The sequence below is a fragment of the Salvelinus fontinalis genome, chromosome 15 (assembly GCF_029448725.1).
Source record: "Salvelinus fontinalis isolate EN_2023a chromosome 15, ASM2944872v1, whole genome shotgun sequence".
NCBI lineage: Eukaryota > Metazoa > Chordata > Actinopteri > Salmoniformes > Salmonidae > Salvelinus > Salvelinus fontinalis.
In genome coordinates this window covers 44,264,726-44,286,332 of record NC_074679.1, presented here as the reverse complement: position 1 = coordinate 44,286,332, position 21,607 = coordinate 44,264,726, and the positions used below count along the sequence as shown (strand labels likewise).

Sequence of the window (21,607 nt, the reverse complement as noted above, 5' to 3'; positions counted from 1 at the left end):
AAGCATCCTCACCATGTGATTTATCACAGTAACAGGCAGCAACAATCTAAAAGATGAGACCGAAAACATCCGGTGAAATTACAAAGGGAGTGGACTGAGAAATACAACTTCCCTCTATCCAACCAGAGCAGCAGGATCAACATACATCCCGCCCTTCTCTTTATAGACATGAAAACTTGCCAGTTGACTTATTTAGACCATGCACATGACTGACTCAAAGACAGTGCGGTATGGTTTAGAAAATATGTGACTGACTGACATGAGAAAGATGCTTGCTGGCACCAACAAATAAATAAAAATCTTATCAAGGATAATTACAAAAAAAATACTTGGATCATAATCGTATCCAGAAAATTGTCCATATCTGTTACGATACTCGTTTTCTCCTACTACTCGGGACACCCCTACTTGTTAAATCCACTTCAATCAGTGTAGATGAAGATGGGGAATGATTAAAGAAGGTTTGTGTCAAGAACTGCAACGATGCTGGGTTTCTCACGCCCAACAGTTTCCCGTGTGTACAATATCAAGAATGGTCTGCCACCCAAAGGACATCAAGCCAACTTAACAGAACTTTGGAGTCAACATGGGCCAGCATTCCTGTGGAATGCTTTCGACACGTTGTTATAGTCCATGGCCTGACAAACTGAGGCAAAGGGGGGGTGCAACTCAATGTTAGGAAGGTGTTCTTAATGTTTTGTGCAACCAGTGTATATTATATTCAGAAAGTGGGATGTACTCAGTGGAGGCTCCTCAGAGGAGTAAGTGGAGCACCATCCTCCTCAGTGAATCTCATAAAAATACAAATTGTAAAACATTGAAAGAGTTATCTTTTTTAGATAATACTACGCTAAATATTTTCACGTCACCAGATAATTGATTAAAACACACTGCTTGTAATGAAGGTCTACAGTAGCCTCAACAGCACTGTAGGGTAGCACCATTGTGTAGCCGGAGGAAAGCTAGCTTCCATCCTCCTCTTGGTACTAAGACACTGCATCTCAGTGCAAGAGACGTCACTGCAGTACCTGTTTTGGATCCAGGCTGCATCACATCGGGCCGTGATTGGGAATCCCATAGAGCGGTGCACAATTGTCCCAGCGTCGTCCGGGTTTGACGGGGTAGGCCGTCATTGTAAATAAGAATTTGTTCTTAACTGACTTGCCTAGTTAAATAAAGATTACATTTAAATTGACTTCAATACATAACATAGGAGGCTTTTGGCTCTCACCCCTTTCCATAGACTTACACAGTAATTATGACAACTTCCGAAGGATGTCCTCCAACCTATCAGAGCTCTTTCAGAATTAACTGACATGTTGTCCACCCAATCAAAGGATCAGAGAATGAATCTAGTACTGAAAGCATAAGCTACAGCTAGCTAGCACTGTGGTGCATAAAATGTGGTGAGTAGTTGACTCTAGAGAGAGAACAAATTCATTTCTTGAAAAATTAAGGAGAAGCAAGAGAGAGAGAGAGAGAGAGAGAAATTGTCTTTTTTTTCAGTTTCACTTACTTAGCTAGCAAATGCAGTTGGCTAGTTTAGTTACTCAAACACCCGACTCAAACAGAGGGATTCTATGTTAGCTATCTGGCTATGACTATCCAACACAAAACTGGAACTCTTCCAACTCAAGGTAAGCTTTTGGTTTAATTCATTTATTGCCACCGGGGACTGCTTACTGCTTACTGACTAAACACTGTAACGTTACTGCATGATTGTAGAGGGTTTACTAACGTATTAGTTCTATTAGCTATGTTGACTAGGATGTTACTTTAGCTAATATGGGGACCATGATGTAGGCTGTGTGTAGTGGTTATGACATGGTTTAGCTTGGAAAGGTTTTTTCGCCTGGTCACATACAGCTGATGTGTTGTTCATTGAAGTCCACAAACGATTGGAAAATGTGAGAGGGAATACAACATGGCTGCTATGAAAGTGAACTTTGTTTATGCATGATCAGGGGTGTATTCATTCCACCTATTCTGTTGAAAAACGTATCCTAAAAATACCTGGGGAAAAAATACCTGAATTTGTCCAATAGAAACTCTCGTTTGCAACTGTTGGACTAATGATTACACCCTAGATCAGCTAGATGCAGGCAAGAGTGTGCAAGCCGGTATTGAATGTTTCACAGTCTGTCCATGTGTCACTGTCTATCATCTCAAACGTTTCTCTCGATCTGTCTGCACCTACGTTGTAATCTTTCGTTCATAGGCTAGGTTGTGGTAACCTCATGATGGGTATAGGGACAATTCAAGTATCATGTAGTAGCCTAAACCTATCAATGTTACATTGAACTGGGTGAATGGAATATGAATGACAGTCATCCAATATGCTGTAATAGAAATAAGGCCATGTTCATAAAAAACAATTGTCCTCCCTCATCTTAAACGGCACCGACCACCACAGGATATACAGCATGCAGGAATAAAACCCACACCAATGGTATTAGAAGCATCATGCCCCATAGGGCCGCACCACATAAACCAGGTCCAGAGAAGTCTCCAATCTTGTTCAATCAGTACATAACGGTCACGTTCCAAGCTAACTACATCGCAGACGCATGGCAGATCACACAACATCCCATGATATACCAATCTGATTCCCGACTGTGCAGGTGAAGGCGGTGGTGCACAACCATTGGTTGATGCAATGATACAACGTCTGAAATGTAGTCGACCTGGAATGTGACCAATCTGTTGGGAGATGTTCATTACCCTTTGACCTTTGTTGTGCTAATGTCAGTCACCAGACCTTGACATAAGAATGACAGTAAATTACAGGCCTCAAAAAGAAACACAGTTTGTCGTTTTTTACAAATAAATCATCACAGATAATCACGCTGCTGCTCCCTTAAGACCAGACCAGAGAGAACCAGCCTATCCAACATAAACCTACAAGGAGCCAGCATAGCTAGCGATACTTCTCAACATCATGAAAAAAAATACCTCTTTCTAGTCCTGTCTGCGTGTCATAACGGGAGTTTGTCATTTGCACACAGTACTCTTTAATTACCTGCACTCTCAAGGCGCTCTTCGGGTGAGACCTGTGAAGAGACAGAGTCCCCCGCTCTCATTCACAGAGTGAGCATCCCAAATGGCACCCTATTACCTATATAGTGCACCAGGGGCCTGGTCAAAAGTACTGCCCTATGTCGGATATAGGATGCCATTTGGGGCGCACCCTGACAGCCATCCAGCTGTCCATGTTAAAAGAGTCAGGAGGAAAGAATAGACCCTGAAACATTGAAGTTTAACCCCAGACTAGAGCCGGTTAGACTGCAGAGCTGGTTGGTCATTTGGACGGATGGCGTGTTCTTCAGTTCACCTCTCAAGACACAGTGTCAGAAGGACATTTACACACGCTGTCCATGTCTGTCTGTGGCCGCCAGTTGTGCACTCCAAATGGCTCTCTAGTTCCTATATTTATTTTGTATTTTACTTTTATTTAACCTTTATTTAACTAGGCAAGTCAGTCAAGAACAAATTCTTATTTACAATGACGGTCTACCCCAGCCAAACCCGGACGACGCTGGGCCAACCTATGGAACTCCCAATCACGACCGGATGTGATGCAGCCTGGATTCGAACCAGGGACTGCAGTGACGCCTCTTGCACTGTATAGTGCAGTACTTTTGACCAGGGCCCATTGGCATGCAGCCCAGGTCTTTACCCATTATGTACATCACCTGTGGCTTTCAGTTAGCAGTTAGATAGACGCGGATAATTAGGGAGCTGTGAGTGTATGGAGTGGAGTGGGGGTTAGGGACGTCTACAGACGTTTGAACATATTTCCATCATTTCTGCATAGACACCCAAAATGTCTGCCCTGTTTCTCAAGCTGCTGTTGTAGGCTAATGGGTGGCAGTGTGTCTGTGTCTGCCACCCGACGTGGCTCTCTGTCTTTAAAAAAAAAAAGAAGCTTTTTCAATACCAACAAAAAACCTTTGACTCTGAGAGAGACACGTTCAGACGTTGTTTCAGATGAATCTGCTCCGTTGACTAAGAAAGGGTAAACAAAGTGCAGTCCAAGAAGGAAGGGCAAGCAATTCAGCAATAAGAGTTCCATCTTATCCAACATTCCAGCACCGTTAAATAGCGAGAAGAAACAGTGTGACTATACAGGAGTCTCTTTTAATCCTGACCCTTGTACACATTCTTTTTCCTCTCCTTCTTTCTTTTTATTTATCTCCCCTTCACTCCTGTGATCCCCTCCAGGCCTTCGTACACCACACCCTGACCACCATCATTCTCTTTCTCTCTCTCTCTCCCGCATCTCTCTCTCTCCCATCCTCACTCTCTTGCTCCTGCTCAGCTTGGCTTGCATAAATGCCAGACCTGCTACCTGAAAGCATTTGCTTTGATTTACGAGGAAGTTTGTGCCGTTCACATTATAAATCTTTCACCTCCATGACACTCCTTCCCTGGTATTCATCCACCAAAGACATTTTTGTTAAGAGCGTTTTGGAGCGGGGCCAGGGAAAGGCACTCAGGGATTATGGTTAGGTTTAGCAGGAATGAAGTGTGAATTACAACCATCCTGCCTGCTTCACAGTATAGAGCACAGAACACATACAAACCACACCGTACAACCATCCTGCCTGCTTCACAGTATAGAGCACAGAACACATACAAACCACACCGTACGGCCTGAAAGCAACCCTGCCTATCCCCCCCCTATCTACCATGTTGTTTATGCTTGTATTAACAAAAGTCCTGGCATTAACAAAAGGACTGAAAAGTTGGATACGTCGCCAACCTGACGTAAAACATTCACATAGGCTAAACACTCTTTTCACCTATTTCTTTCTTTCTGCCCTCTCTCTCTCTCTCTCTCTCTCTCACTCTCTCACACTCTCTCTCTGTGTTTTTTGTAGTATCTCATAGAATTTCACACATCACATCCGAATAGAACAGAACAGCAATGTAAGATTAAGACTATAGACAATAAACCATTACCTGTGAATCCTCTGAGTCTGTATGAGGTCCTTCAATAAAAAGTATTGGAGAAGTAGGCAGGAAGAGATGGAAATGACATAGCAGCGGGCGGTCGTCCTATTCTCCTCCCCATCTGGATGGCTGTTTCTCCACGCTCCCTCCCTCCCTCACAATCCCTCTGTGTTGAGACTTGGCTTTAATCACCCAGCAAGGGGCCGTATGCAAAGGTCAGCTCCATTGATTAACTGTGAAAAGGGAGAGAGGGAGCGTTGTCATCTTTCATGCCTGGTAGTGATATCTCTATATGGCTCCATGGGAGACTGGCTTGTTTAGGTTTTCACTTACGGGAGTGATTGAAAGCGTACTTAGCTTTTTTTTTTGCTTCCTCCTAAAACATAATGCAAAAGCTTTTGTCATTTTTTTGGGGTGTGTAATTTCTCATTCAGTAAGGCCTCTCACTGGCAGAGCAAGTGGTCATATCGGAATGTCTGGCCTGTATTGACATCAATTGATGAGTCATTCACCAGTGAGAGAACACTTCAGCTCTCGAGGACCAGTTATGAGGACATCTGATATACTCAACTAAACTTAAGTCCACTTGCCACAGACCATCGTCTTAGGTTGAGACTGAAATGGCACCCTATTCCCTATATAGTGCACTACTTTAAGTAGGGCGCAACATAGGGATTGGGGCACCATTTCAGAAACAACCGCATAGTAGAAACCCGATCGATCATCGGGTCCTAGTAATTACTGCAGAAAGTCTTTGTCTGACTTGGCTTGATGGTGGCCAGGCTCTCCCTGGCTGAATCCCAAATGGCAACCTATTCCCCTTATAGTGTACTACTTTTGAGCAGGGCCCATAGACACCCCCCACTAACATTCCGGGGGAGATAGGTGTCAGCTATCTCTCTGGGAGGCTAATAGAGCAAGCCAGTAATCCTTCCTCCTCTCCCCAGATTTTGGGGTATTTGAATTGGGTAAGCTGATATGGTCATTCACTTGAGAGTGTGGCTGCATTCCAAATGAATTTCCACACAGCCTCTGTCCCGGGAGGCTCCTTCAGACAGGAAGCTTCTACTGAAGTAGGCTACTCTCTCTCACTCTTACTGAGCCTCGTTCATTATTGTACATGCCTATCTGCACTGAGACATTCAGCTACAGAGAAATTGAAAGATGGTGATTTTTGGACGTCAACAATCAAAATGAATTGGTTTAGTTTTGCATGGCCACTAATGATGTAATTTTGGGAATTGTAATATGCTTAGAGGTTCTGGGGGTTTCTGATCAATTGCTCTTAACTTCCCCTGATCGCTCTCTCTATCTCGGACTCTTTCTGTCTCTCTCACTCACACAGGGATGGGAAAAATTACAAAATATCATAGTATCAAAATCAATGTATCAAAATAAACTACAAAATACTGGTATTTTGTAATGTATTTCATTAAAATACATATATTTTGTATTTTCAAATACAAACATACATTTGCAAGTATCTGGCCTTCTGAAAGCAATGCAGGGTGAAAGGGGGTGTGGCACAAAATGGGAACTGCTGAAAAAATGGTATAGAAAAGTATTTAGTATTTTGAAAATACAAAATACATTGGAATGTAGTTCTGAAAAGTGTACTTTAAATGACAAAATACTCTGAAGTAATTTAAATACGTATTTCAAATACATGTAACATAAATACCAGCCATCTCCCCACATGTAGGTCATCCGTAGGTCAACTTTAGGTGTGGCATCTTCTACCAGCATATGATGCCTGTCACACCCTGACCTTAGAGAGCCGTTTTATTTCTCTATTTGGTTAGGTCAGGGTGTGATTTGGGGTGGGCATTCTATGTTGTCTATTTCTTTGTTTTTGGCCGAGTATGGTTCCCAATCAGAGGCAGCTGTCTATCGTTGTCTCTGATTGGGGATCATACTTAGGCAGCCCTTTTTCACACTTTCTGTTGTGGGATCTTGTCTTTTTGTGTTGCATATGTTTGCACTACTAGCTTTACGTGCGTTGAATAGTTTTTTTGGTGGAACATTTAAAATGAAAGGAAAATGTACGCCTACCACGCTGTACCTTGGTCTCATTCTAACGACGAACGTTACAATGCCTGTCTGGAGTTGACAACCTTCTTATGTCTCTCTTCACCCCCCACCTCCCCCCCCCCATCACATATAGGGTGTACTTTTTACATCCCAAATGACACCCTATTCTCAGTGCACTACTTTTGACAAAGGCCAGTTGCACTCTGGTCAAAAGTAGTGCACCATATATGGAATAGGGTGCCATTTGGGAGACATGCTTCATGTTTTCATCCCCCCCATCTTACTTTCAAAACGGACAGATCACACATCCGTGTTCCTCTCACTATGTAATGTCCACTAGTCTAGTGCATGTCTGCCAATCTGTCAGCCCACATCTATGGGGGAATTCAATAATTCATGGAATAAATTGTTTATGAAATCATGAACTGGACCAGCGTCGCTACATCTTCCTCTACCATTTAGAGAGGGGACTATGACGATGGTCTTTGGCATCCTTTTTGCTATGTAGTGCCCTACTTTTGACCAGGGCCCAGAGAGCTCATTTCCAAAAGTGGTGCAATTTTCCAAAAGTGGTGCACTACATGGGTGATAACGTGCCATTTGGGACGTATCCTATTTGTTTAGGGTTGAGGGGAGAGCTCCCCCTTACCCATAGCTGGGCTACTGACGCTGTCACCCTGGTTCACAAAAGGACTTAAAAGTCTGGTGTTGTGCATGTTACCATTTTCAGAGCCAAACCTAGTATAACACCGCCACATACTGTAAAAACCCTTTCTCTTGAAATGTTCACATGACATTTCTTTATTTCCTACCTTCTCTCTCTCTGTTTCTCTTCATTTCCCCTCTCTCCTATTCCCTGTGATCTGTGTGCGGTCAAGGTCAGGTCCAGTTTGATGTCATAACCACCCCCGCCCCACTCATCTTCTCCCGGTAGATGTCGTCCGCGTTGCCATGGCAATGCCCCAGTGACACCGGTCATCAGAAGGGCTCGGGTTGCGCGGTTGAGTGAGCCCGTGCACCGGGGTCGGCTGGAGAGACGGGCTCTGCTGGACTCCATATGCAAGGGGAAGGCTAACCGTTTCATGACTGACTATACTGAGCCTCATATCTCTATATTTCAGGGATACACACACACACAAAAGGACTGACACACAGACACACACACACACACAAATGCATGCAAACACACATATATACACACATACAGAAGGATACACACACATAGATGGACACCCACATACACCCAGACACATATGCTAACACACACACGACATAGACACATAGACACATAGGCACACACCACAGCTGACCCTCTGCCCAGTCTCCCACCGCTCACCAGGTCTCCACTCCACCTGGTGTCACAACAACTCTCCAGGGGGAGGTCACAGGGTTACATTCAAATCAGGACTCAACCACTTCTCTAACTGTTTTCATTGTGGCTGACTTACAGTTTAGAGCTGGATATTTACATGAATGTCGCACTGTGAACGGAAAATGGGACAAAAGGACAAGTGAAAAAGTGGGGTTTGTTTTTCTGTTTATTGCTGATGATCCAGCTGCTGTTCCAGCATGATGTTAGTGATTACCGTGATGCAGATGGTGCATCAACATGAAGACCTGGAGATATGCCGTGGTAGAGACTGGTAGAGACTGTGTGCATTTAAATTAAAGCTTTCTTTTACTTTTGTTAAAGTAGCTTGTCAGCAGTCTCACATAAACCTCAGATATGGGGTTTATATATTATATATATTATCTTTGAGAAGATGTTGATTCTGACTTAATACAATGTATCAGATCAAATTCTTTGGAGCCATATATGCTACTGATAGCCTAACATTCATAATACTTTCTCCACTCCACTTTAAACAAGTAGGCTATTTCCTCCTGTCCCGTTTTCTCTTCCTCCACCCCCTGCAGAGTTCCCTAGTTTCCCAAACCCTTGATAAAAGCCCCAGCCGCAGCTCTGGGTCAAGGAAGCCCGTTGGAGGGCCTGGGGTCTGGAGACTTTCCATAAATCAACCCTGACAAAACGACCAACATTAACCTCTGTATTCTCATTTGATGCCCAATTGGTTTACAAAGAGTGGCGCAAACATAAATAACCTCCTCCAAAGCAGCTGTGCAACAGGACAACCACTCCCCTTCCCTGCGCTCTGCTCCACTCCCCTTCCCCGCGCTCTGCTCCACTCCCCTTCCCCGCGCTCTGCTCCACTCCCCTTCCCCGCGCTCTGCTCCACTCCCCTTCCCTGCGCTCTGCTCCACTCCCCTTCCCTGCGCTCTGCTCCACTCCCCTTCCCCGCGCTCTGCTCCACTCTCCTTCCCCGCGCTCTGCTCCACTCTCCTTCCCCGCGCGCTCTGCTCCACTCTCCTTCCCCGCGCTCTGCTCCACTCTCCTTCCCCGCGCTCTGCTCCACTCTCCTTCCCCGCGCTCTGCTCCACTCTCCTTCCCCGCGCTCTGCTCCACTCCCCTTCCCCGCGCTCTGCTCCACTCCCCTTCCCCGCGCTCTGCTCCACTCCCCTTCCCCGCGCTCTGCTCCACTCCCCTTCCCCGCGCTCTGCTCCACTCCCCTTCCCCGCGCTCTGCTCCACTCCCCTTCCCCGCGCTCTGCTCCACTCCCCTTCCCCGCGCTCTGCTCCACTCTCCTTCCCCGCGCCCTGCTCCACTCCCCTTCCCTGCGCTCTGCTCCACTCCCCTTCCCTGCGCTCTGCTCCACTCTCCTGTCTGCTATTCCCTCTCCTCTTTCTTCCTCTTTTCTTTTTCTCCATCACACTCTCGTTCTACACTCTTGGGAAAAAGGGTGCCCTTTGGTATGTCCCCATAGGGGTACCCTTTTTAGGACCCCCTGTAAACGGTTCTAACTAGAACCCTCTATGAAGGGTTCTACCGTGAACCTTTTTTTTTTTATCTTAGAAGAGTTCTTCCAAGAACAGTTTATGAACAGTTCAACCAGCCTTTAAAATATTAACTCTTTATGACAATACATTTCATAAAGGCCTTTCTTTGAGCCCCTAGTTATACCCGAACACAATGATATTAGTAAACTCCTGGATTAAAGGTCACATTATGCTGGCTTGTAAAGGGACATGAGATTTCTATTGGAATCCAGCAAGAGTAAGAATATCCAACAACTGGCGCTGTCAATAACCCACAACCTGCCAGGGTAGGGAAGATGACACAATCACTATCAACTCTGGTTATTAACGACAACACCCCAATGTGCTGTCATTACTCAAAACTTTTGAGGAGACTCGTTGCACTTAATACATCTGAGTACAGTTACTTTCAATGATTTTGTAGTCTTTACTCAAACCGTGACCCTTGTGTAAGCTTGAAAATGTGGATTAACACTCCCACTAAGCCACGCCTCCAACATAATGTCCAAGTGTGCTTTGCCTTTTCGAGTGAAGTGTAGAGTTACCACCCATGATTGTACTTGTGGAAAGGAGACATGGTTGTTGAATTCATTGACTTTCAGTCCTGTGTTTTTCACTAAGTGAGTGAATGTTTTAATTATGACTAAACGCTGTATAACAATACATTGCGCATCTCATAAAGCCTTATTTTGAGGCCTAGTTTTAGCTTAATACTGTGGTCTGAAACGCATGGTTGAAAGGCCACATCAGGCTTAGAGTAGGGTTACAAAATTCCAGAAACTTAACCAAAATTATTGAATTTTCAAAAAACCTTGGTTGAAGAAATTTGAAGATATTTCCAACCAGGATTTCTAGAATACCGGAGAAATTTCCCATAATTTTGCATATAATATTATACTGGCTTGATAAGTGATGTGTAATTCCTATTGGAATCTTGCCAGACCGAGGATATCCAACAGTAGACATTTGTATTCACCCACAATCTGCATTCATAATGACTGCCAGGATTAAGAACGGTGCGTTTGAACGGGAACAACCATTTCAGTAAAGGGTGAAAATCGAACTAAATTATTGGATTATTTTAGATTTTTTTTATTTATCTTCATGTAGCGTAAGGTTAATCAACCAACCTGCTGTAGAGCATTCGGGAATGTTTTGATTTGTTATCATCGCTTAACAAAATAGAGCTGATGTGTCTTCTCATTTAGTTTTGAGTCAGTACCACAAATATTTTAGACAATGATGACTTTTCATTTGTTTTGAGTTCAACTTACTATAAGTATTTTAGTTAAAAAATGCCTTGGGGTTTAGAGTGATATTGTTCTTTTACACCACTGAGTGTTAAGTTCATTTAAATCATGGATCAACACCAGAAATGTTACACTGAAAAATCCACACTAGAAATGTTACACTGAAAAATCCACACTAGTTTAAACTGGCCATTGCTACATTTACTGTGTTCCATATCCTCCTGAGACCCAGTAATTAATTTTTGTCCTCTCTAGTGGACATCAGTTCTTGGTCCGTATCTCTGAGGCCATACCAGCCACTGTATTAAAACCCCCGAGAGTCAATGTCAGAGGCCCCCTACGGAAATCAAATTCGCATAATAATAATAATATCCCCATAAAAATAATCAGTTTAAGCTAGAGATATCTGTTTTGCATTGGAGGCGGTCACGATCCACCCCATCAGCCGAAGTCGCACCTCCGCATCTGCAGTGAAACGTGACGGAGCGGGAGCGGTGTTTTCAGACCATGAGACATCCTGCTAGTTTGGCATATAGCCTCTCACAAACATGTACATGTTGGTTGTTTTGATCTAGGAAGCCTTAAGGCCTCACAAGACTCGTCTGAAGGTCCCCCGGTACCAGTAGAAAAAAATGAATGGAGATATACAGTTGAAGTCGGAAGTTTACATACACCTTAGCTAAATACATTTAAACTCAGTTTTACACAATTCCTGACATTTAATCCTCGTAAAATGTCCCTGTCTTAGGTCAGTTAGATAACCACTTTATTTTAAGAATGTGAAATGTCAGAATAATAGCAGAGAGACTAGAATGGTTTATTTCAGCTTTTATTTCTTTCATCATAAAGTTTACATACAAAGTACTAATTGAGTGTATCATTGCCATTAAATTGTTTAACTTGGATCAAACGTTTTGGGTAGTCTTACACAAGCTTCCCACAATACGTTGGGTGAATTCTAGCCCATTCCTCCTGACAGAGCTGGTGTAACTGAGTCAGGTTTGTAGGCCTCCTTGGTCGCACACGCTTTTTTTAGTTCTGCCCACAAAATTTCTATGGGATTGAGGTCAGGGCTTTGTGATGGCCACTCCAATAGTTTAACTTTGTTGTCCTTAAGCTATTTTGCCACACCTTTGGATGTATGCTTGGGGTCATTGTCCATTTGGAAGACCAATTTGTGACCAAGCTTTAACTTCTTGACTGATGTCTTGAGATGTTGCTTCAATGCATCCACATAATTTTCCTCCCTCATGATGCCATCTATTTTGTGAAATGCACCAGTCCCTCCTGCAGCAAAGCACCCCCACAACATGATGCTGCCACCCCCGTGCTTCACAGTTGGGATGCTGTTCTTCGGCTTGCAAGCCTCCCCGTTTTTCCTCCAAACATAACGATGGTCATTATGGCTAAACAGTTCTATTTTTGTTTCATCAGACCAAAGGACATTTTTCTAAAAAGTACGATCTTTGTCCCCATGTGCAGTTGCAAAGCGTAGTCTGGCTTTTTTATGGCAGTTTTGGAGCAGTGGCTTCTTCCTTGCTGAGCGGCCTTTCAGGTTACATCGATATAGGACTCGTTTTACTGTGGATATAGATACTTTTGTATCTGTTTCCTCCTGCAGCTTCACAAGGTCCTTTGCTGTTGTTCTGGGATGGATTTGCACTTTTCGCACAAAAGTACGTTCATCTCTAGGAGACAGAATGCGTCTCCTTCCTGAGCGGTATGATGGCTGCGTGGTCCCATGGTGTTTATTCTTAAGTACTATTGTTTGTACAGATGAACGTGCTACATTCAGGCATTTGGAAATTGCTCCCAAGGATGAACCAGACTTGTGGAGGTCTACAATTTTTTACTGAGGTCTTGGTTGATTTCTTTTGATTTTCCCATGATGTCAAGCAAGGAGGCACTGAGTTTGGAGGTAGGCCTTGAAATACATCCACAGGTACAGGTCCAATTGACTGAAATGATGTCAATTTGCCTATCAGAAGCTTCTAAAGCCATGACATAATTTTCTGGAATTTTCCAAGCTGTTTAAAGGCACAGTCAACTTAGTGTATGTAAACTTCTGACCTAATGGAATTGTGATACAGTGAATTATAAGTGAAATAATCTGTCTGTAAACAATTGTTGGAAAAATGACTTGTGTCATGCACAAATTAGATTTTCTAACCGACTTGCCAAAACTATAGTTTGTTAACAAGAAATTTGTGGAGTGGTTGAAAAGCGAGTTTTAATAACTCCAACCTAAGTGTATGTAAACTTCCGACTTCAAACGTATATGGAGACTACTTAGTACCAAGAAAAAAATACAATTTAAAGCTTAATTAATCTCTCTGGGATTTGTGGGATGCTAGCATCCCACCTCAACAAGAGCAAGTGAAATTGCAGGGCGCCAAATTCAAACAACAAAAATCTCATAATAAAAATCCTTAGACATACAAGTATTATACACCATTTTAAAGATACATTTCTTGTTAATCCAACCACAGTGTCCGATTCCAAAAAGGCTTTACGGCGAAAGCAAACCATGCTATTATCTGAAGACAGCACCCCATCAAACATACACATGAAAATCATAGTTCAACTCGCCAGGCACAACACAAAAGTCAGAAATAACATATAATTCATGCCTTACCTTTGAAGATTTTCTTTTGTTGGCACTCCAATATGTCCATTAACTTCTCTCAGCTACGGATCCCTTTTACGGGATCACTTTCCTACACAACCGCTAGAATTGCAGGGTGCCAAATGCAAAAATATTACAAAAAATATTTATAATCATGCAATCACAAGTGAAATATACCAAAACACATCTTAGCTTGTTGTTAATCCACCTATCGTGTCAGATTTTGAAAATATACTTTACAGCGAAAGTAATCCAAGCTTTTGTGAGTGTAGCTTTCAATGCTACAACAAGCTAGCCTTATATTAGCTTGGTTAGCTTGGTCACGAAAGTCAGAAAAGCAATGAAATTAAATCGCTTACATTTGATAATCTTCGGATGTTTCCACTCACAAGACTCCCAGTTACACAACAAATGTTATTTTGGTTCGATAAATATTACTTTTATCACCAAAAACCGCCATTTGGGTTGCGCATTATGCTCAGAAAATCAAAGCCGTGTTCCCTTCGACAAATTCCAAAAAGTATCCGTAATGGTCGTAGAAACATCAAATGTTTTTTATAATCAATCCTCAGATTGTTTTTAACAAACATAATCGATAATATTTCAACCGGACCATAACCTATTCAATAAGAGACAAACGGAAAATGGGGAGCTCCTCTCGCGCGCGCAGGAACTATTCGGAGGACACTTGACTAGTTTTGAATAAACTCGTTCATTTTTCAAAATAAAAGCCTGAAACTATAGCCTGGTCACAGCCTGAGGAAGAGGAATCTGGTAGATACCCCTTTAAATGGAGGATAGGCCAGGAAACACAGATAAAAAATAAGAATAATAATACAAATAAAAAATCACTTCCGGGTTACATTTTCTCAGGTTTTCGAATGCAGAATAAGTATTGTTATATTCACAGACAATATTTTGACCGTTTTGGAAACTTTGGAGTGTTTTCTATCCTAATCTGTAAATTATATGCATATTCTACGATCTGGGCCAGAGAAAATGTCCGTTTACGTTGGACACGTTATTAAAAAAAATTTAAAATAAATCTGACCCCTAGCGCTAAGAGGTTAAACATCACAAATGGTCATTTTGTTCGATAAATTCTGTCGTTATATATCCAAAATGTCCATTTATTTGGCGCGTACGATTCAGAAAATACACCGTTTCCAACTCGCGCAACATGATTACAAAATATCTCATAAGTTACCTGTAATCTTTGGCCAAACATTTCAAACAACTTTTCTAATACAACTTTAGGTATTTTTAAACGTAAATAATCGATACAATTTAAGACGGGATAAACTGCGTTCAATACAGTAGGAAAACAAAGTGGAGCGTGCTTTTCAGGTCACGCGCCTCTATCAAACAGTACACTTCACTCGACACTCGTTCTGGACAGCCCTACTTTTTCATTTCACAAAGGAAAAACATCAACCAATTGCTAAAGACTTGACATCCAGTGGAAGCGATAGGAACTGCAAGCAACTGCCTTAGAAATCTAGATCCCCATAGAAAACCCATTGAAAAGAGAGTGACCTCAAAAAATAACATCCTGGTTGGTTTGTCCTCGGGGTTTCGCCTGCACAATAAGTTCTGTTATACTCACAGACATCATTCAAACAGTTTTAGAAACTTCAGAGTGTTTTCCATCCAAATCTAAATCCAATTATATGAATATCCTAGCTTCTGGGCCTGATAAACAGGCAGTTTACTTTGGGCACGCTTTTCATCCGGACGTGAAAATACTGCCCCCTATCCCAAAGAAGTCAGATTCTAAAGGTTTCTATGTAGAACCCTTCTTGCCTTCCAAACAATTATCAAAGAACCCTTTATTCTAAAAACAGTTCTTAGGATGAAAAAGGTTCTAGGTAGAACTATTTGCCTTTGCCTTCTCTTCCAAAAAGGCTTCTTCAGATGAAAATGGTTCTTGGTAGAACCCTATCCTTGCTGAAAGAACCCTTTTGGAACCCTTTTTTCTGAGTGTACAGTAGGTTCATCCCTCTTCCCTGTCTCCTGTCTCATCATTATCCCTCAATTTCTTCTCTCTCTCTCTCTCTCTGAGTCATTTATGAGGGCCCTGTGACTAGGGCGAGAAGCAGTCAATGCCTGTTTTATTGACGTTGTCATTGTAAAACCAAACTTCCTTGAAACCGATGTTAAAGACATTTATGTGTGTGTGTCTGAAGAAATGCTTGAAGCCGCTATGGCTGATAAAACAAATCACTAAAATATGTTAACTTTTTTTGACAAAAATTGAATGTTTTATTTGGCCGTGAGTACAGCTTTTATTAGAGACAAAATAGAGACAAAAACAATTATTCTACAGGTTAGTTGAAGATCTGCTTACCCTAATTCGTGGTGCATGTGCAACAAGTACTTCCTGCATTTTGTGTGGAAATGAAGCAGGCTGCAGCCTTTTTTAAGAAGACAAACAAAAGTTGAACACAGTGTCAATCAAGGAGTGCAGTAGTTCACTGCCCTTCAATCACAGTGGGGAGGCAGGAACTCAAATCAATGTTCTGTCTCAAGTTATTCTATTTCCACTATAGAGATGCTCACATCACCTGCACTATACAATTGAGAGGGGGTGTCGTGCACACATTATTTTAGAGGGGGCACTAAATACATGAGGATAGAGGGGGGCTGGCCTGCAACAGCTTGTTGTGGAAATTCAACACCATGTCATGGAAATTATCACCAGGGACACCTGAAGTCAATATTAAAGGAATCATCCTTTATTATCAGTGCGCTGAAGAAGTTCCAACCAACTCGGACAGGAGCTCCCCCAGGGCAGTCCTATTAGTTCTCTTATACAGTGATCCCTCGCCACTTCGCGGTTCACTTATCGCGGATTCGCTATTTCGCGGATTTTCATAATGCATTTTTTTTTTTTTTTGGTGCATTGTGCTCTGCATTCTGATTCGCTAAAAACTCCCTCCCGCTTCTTGTATCAAAACATGCTACGAATTGGACACGAGAGATGAGGAGGAAGGACTAACGCTTGGTCGCTTAGCAACCATGGTGCGAATGGCCACTGAACTTAAGCGAGTAGCTGAGGAATGGGACCCTTTGATGAGCCGTTCATTACAGTTCTCCAACGTAATCGATGGTGGCATGTCGGTGTACAAGGATCTTTTTGCAAAGAAGAAAAAAGAGCGACAACAGCTGCCTATCACTATGTTCTTCTCCCGAACAAACACACCTGCACCGCAGGCTTCAGAAGAAGAGAACACTGCAGAGCGCAGTCAGGATGCAGCGGCCCAGTCTGAAGAGCAGTGAAACGGCCTACACGTGAGTCACTGTATTTGTATACATGTAATAGTTGCTAATTGTAAAAAAAAAAAAAGTTTTCTATTTCGCGGATTTCACTTATCGCGGGTCATTTTCGGAACGTAACCCCCGCGATAAACGAGGGATTACTGTATACTGATTAATAGCCTGAAATGGCTTGGTAGCTAGGTATGTAGCTGGCTAGCTAAAGGTAACTTAATAGCATTGCTAGGTGGCTAGTATTAGAGAGAAACAACAAAACATTTTTGTTTTATTTATTCATCAAGGATGAATCAATTGGCTACATAGCTTGATCAAATGAATTTACTAACATACCTCCTGCGAGTCCTGCCCATCACCGGCAGCTAAAATCAAATCAAACACTGTTTGTATCACTCAACACTCTCTCTTCTCCACCACTGACAGTACTATCTGCACACAGTATATGCTGTACTCTTTGCATGGTTCAGTCAGTGTGTCTCCTCCACAAAATACCACTGACAGATCTTTTATAAATAATTTTGCTAAAATGTGGGCTTAAAAATTAAATTGAGTAATTCATTTGACATTTGAAAAAAACAACATTTGAAAAAATCTAAGGGGGCACGTGCCCTTGTGCCCTTTTTGGGCATGACGCCTCTGCAACTGAGTTCCATCAACTCAAGGTGAGACCCTGTGTGTGTGTGTGTGTGTGTGTGTGTGTGTGTGTGTGTGTGTGTGTGTGTGTGTGTGTGTGTGTGTGTGTGTGTGTGTGTTTCCAGTGTGAGCACAGGTTTTGCACTACTACATGAATGTATCTGTCACCTTTTCATCAGAGCAGTGTTCCCCCACCACCTCTAGAGAGAACAATAGAGAGGGAACATGAGGCTCTGCCTTCCAGCCTCCACAATACCTTGACCCCTGGAACAGGGGCGCACAGCGCCACAACACTACAATACACCAGTCAAACACACTACAATGGCCCAGAGAGAGAGAGAGAAATATAGAGATAGAAGGCTCTTTTTTTGCTGGCGCTAAACACCTTAGTCTGCAATTTCAGCATGTAAAAACTGTTGCTCTGGAATTTTCCCCCCCTTGCACCAGGTTCATCAATTTACTCCTCTAACATCAGTCCACTTGCTCTGAGGGACGGGGGTGACAATATTTGAGGTGTGTCCTTATAAACAAGCATAAAAGTGACAATTTCATGCGCCGCAAATGGTAAGATTTAAGACCAATGAAAAGCAGGTCTTAGTGGTAACGCGGTTGTGTAACGGCAGCCTTCCTTCTCTTCACTAGAAGAGGTGTAGCAGGGATCGGACCAACACGCAGCGTAGCCAGTGCTCAACATGTTTAATTAAACCAAAACAGTGAACACTTACAACGATATAAAACAACAAAATGTGGCAAACCGAAACAGTCCTATCTGGTGCAGACAAAACACAGAGACAAGAAACAACCACCCACAATCCCCAACACAAAACAAGCCACCTATGTATGATTCTCAATCAGGGACAACGATTGACAGCTGCCTCTGATTGAGAACCATATTAGGCTGGACACAGAAACAGACAAACTAGACACACAACATAGAATTCCCACCCAGCTCACGTCCTGACCAACACTAAACAAGCAAAACACATAAGAACTCTGGTCAGGACGTTACAGGTTGGTAATGACATGGATTTTGAGAGCGGAAGCACAGCCTATCCAGCCGTAACGCACACTGCCCATATAGCTATGGGAATGTTTAATTTGATTAAAATCAAGCATAGCTTCCCCTCCCCTCAATGAAGGCTGTTTCCGTCCTGCCCACTGCATTCACCAAGTACTAGTAGCTAGCCAAGCCTATCAATAAAGGCTTGGGCTTGTGAGACTGCTTTGAAATAAATCATACACACCAAAGCTTTATTAAAAGATCAAGTTTGGGAACAGCAAAACTGCGAGCGGACATCCTCTTTTTATTTAATGTGGGCTATTGTACATTATTTCAGCTAGCTCCCGTTATTATTTTGGATGTGCTTAAAAACCCCTCCATACATGTGTCCACATGTCCATCATGAAACGAGATATGAGATGATGCCGGTGACCGTCGTGTTCAGAAACATTTAAGTCCTTTTGCTGTAACTTGGTTTTTAATCACTTGGTTAAAAACCAAGCCTTCATTAGGCTACCCGCACCCAGCTATAACAAAGTCTGGATCAACAGCAATGGGTTGTCGGGTATCCTTTTTATGCTGGCCTAGCAGCCAAGCAGCCTATCCATAAAAGGTGTTATACATTGTGCCTTGAGTTGCCTTGAGTTGAAAATATGATGCACATTCTAAAACAGTGGTCACCAATCGGTCGATCGCGAACGACTAGTCGATCTCCAAGGCATTTCTAATCGATCGCCAAACATTTCTGTTAAAAACCCAACGATAAACATTTTTTATTCGTCTTGCACTGTTGGCGTTAGGTGCACCCGATTCAGCTGCCCCGCGCGCCAGGTAGGCGACACGTTCCCATTTTGAACCATTTCATATGTCTGAAGGTACAAACTATGCATTCACCGCAGGCACGTGGAGTAAATCAAGTTCACTATAGGCGTACCACTGGCCAATCGGATGGCTCAGATTACCCTGTCTACAGTAACGTACCTGGCATAAAAGAAGGCTACGGCAAAGTTGATACTGTCAGATTTCTAAACATTTAAAACCACGACTAGAGACTGTCAATGAATACAGTAAAGAGATGCTGTTTTTACGAGTGAGTTCATGTTTAAGTTTTTACTCAGCACTGTCAAAGCTTTCTATTCAACTCTTTTATGAGCCATAACATGTGCGTTCTACCTACTTCCACTCACCCCACAACCAGCACTGTAGCTGCAATGAATGAGTAGGAAAGTGTATCGATAGGCTTGTGTTGTTATTATTAGAGGCTTTGGGTTATTTTTTAATATCAAGGAATATTTCACTTTCTCTGGTCATTGTAACAAAATGAATTGGTGCACGAGGCAGAAATAATGCAGTGCCACTGGAGTTTTGCTATCAGCTGGAGGACTGCGTCCCTTTTTGGTGAGTGTCAGGAAAGGGAGAGCGGAGGAATGTTGAGAGGCAGACCCTCAATCTGCTGTCCTCTCCCTCCACTGGGACTGACCATCAGATGCAGGCACCACCAGCCCAGTAAAATAAAACATTTATTCTCACTCACTGTGTCTAACAGGAAATACAACAACTGATCTATTACCGGTGGGATCATATAGCCTACCTCAAATGTTGATTTCAATGTTTTTAAATGGTCTGAGAAGAACAGCAATGCATTGGCAGGGCAATTTAAGCAAAGCCAATATGCAGTGATAATGTGTTGGACCTATAGCCCACTGCACACACCTCATTACTCCGGGACTGTTTATAATAGGTTAATGTTGCATAGGGTTACGTTTTTCACGTGAAAAAAGTATACATATGTTAGATCTCGGCTTGTAATTTTGACTCAGACAGTGGCCTCGACTCCAAAAAAGTTGGTGACCACTGTCCTAAACATACACACATATGCCTACCTGCATCATTTAATTTTGCTTGTTCAAGTATCCATTACCGTCCACTAAGAGAGCCTCTCATACGGTTGCCAAAGACATGCTCCTCCAAACGTATTTCAGTAATTAATGTAGAGTCAACGGTAGGCCTGGGCTGTATCTTGCTATATTGAGAACATGCCTCACACATAAACTCAGCAAAAAAAGAAACGGCCCTTTCTCAAGACCCTGTCTCTCAAAGATAATTCGTAAAAATCCAAATAACTTCACAGATCTTCATTGTAAAAGGTTTAAACACTGTTTCTCATGCTTGTTCAATGAACCATCAACAATTAACGAACATGCACCTGTGGAACGGTCGTTAAGACACTAACAGCTTACAGACGGTAGGCAATTAAGGTCACAGTTATGAAAACTGAAGACACTAAAGAGGCCTTTCTACTGACTCTTAAAAACACCAAAAGAAAGATGCCCAGGTACCCTGCTCATCTGCGTGAATGTGCCTTAGGCATGCTGCAAGGAGGCATGAGGACTGCAGATGTGGCCAGGGCAATAAATGGCAATGTCCGTACTGTGAGACGCCTAAGACAGCGCTACAGGGAGACAGGACGGACAGCTGATCATCCTCACAGTGGCAGACCACGTGTAACAGCACCTGCACAGGATCGGTACATCCGAACATCACACCTGCGGGACAGGTACAGGATGGCAACAACAACTGCCCAAGTTACACCTGGAACGCATAATCCCTCCATCAGTGCTCAGACTGTCCGCAATAGGCTGAGAGAGGCTGGACTGAGGGCTGTAGGCCTGTTGTAAGGCAGGTCCTCACCAGACATCACCGGCAACAACGTCGCCTATGGGCACAAACCCACCGTCACTGACGAGTCGCGGTTTTGTCTCACCAGGGGTGATGGTCGGATTCGCGTTCATCATCAAAGGAATGAGCCTTACACCGAGGCCTGTACTCTGGAGCGGGATCGATTCGGAGGTGGAGGGTCCGTCATGGTCTGGGACGGTGTGTCAAGGCATCATCGGACTGAGCTTGTTACAGGGAAGACATCCTCCTCCCTCATGTGGTACCCTTACTGTAGGCTCATCCTGACAT

General features: G+C 43.0%; 1 long non-coding RNA gene across 1 annotated transcript in view; it reads right to left on the bottom strand.

Moving 5' to 3' along the window:
• Positions 1-1,110: 1,110 nt before the first annotated feature.
• Positions 1,111-21,607, bottom strand: part of LOC129812049 (uncharacterized) — a 37,565-nt gene continuing 17,068 nt past the window's right edge. Inside the window, exon 3 of the long non-coding RNA XR_008752976.1 lies at positions 1,111-5,186. This is a non-coding gene — a long non-coding RNA (uncharacterized LOC129812049). The remainder of the gene's footprint in view (positions 5,187-21,607) is intronic.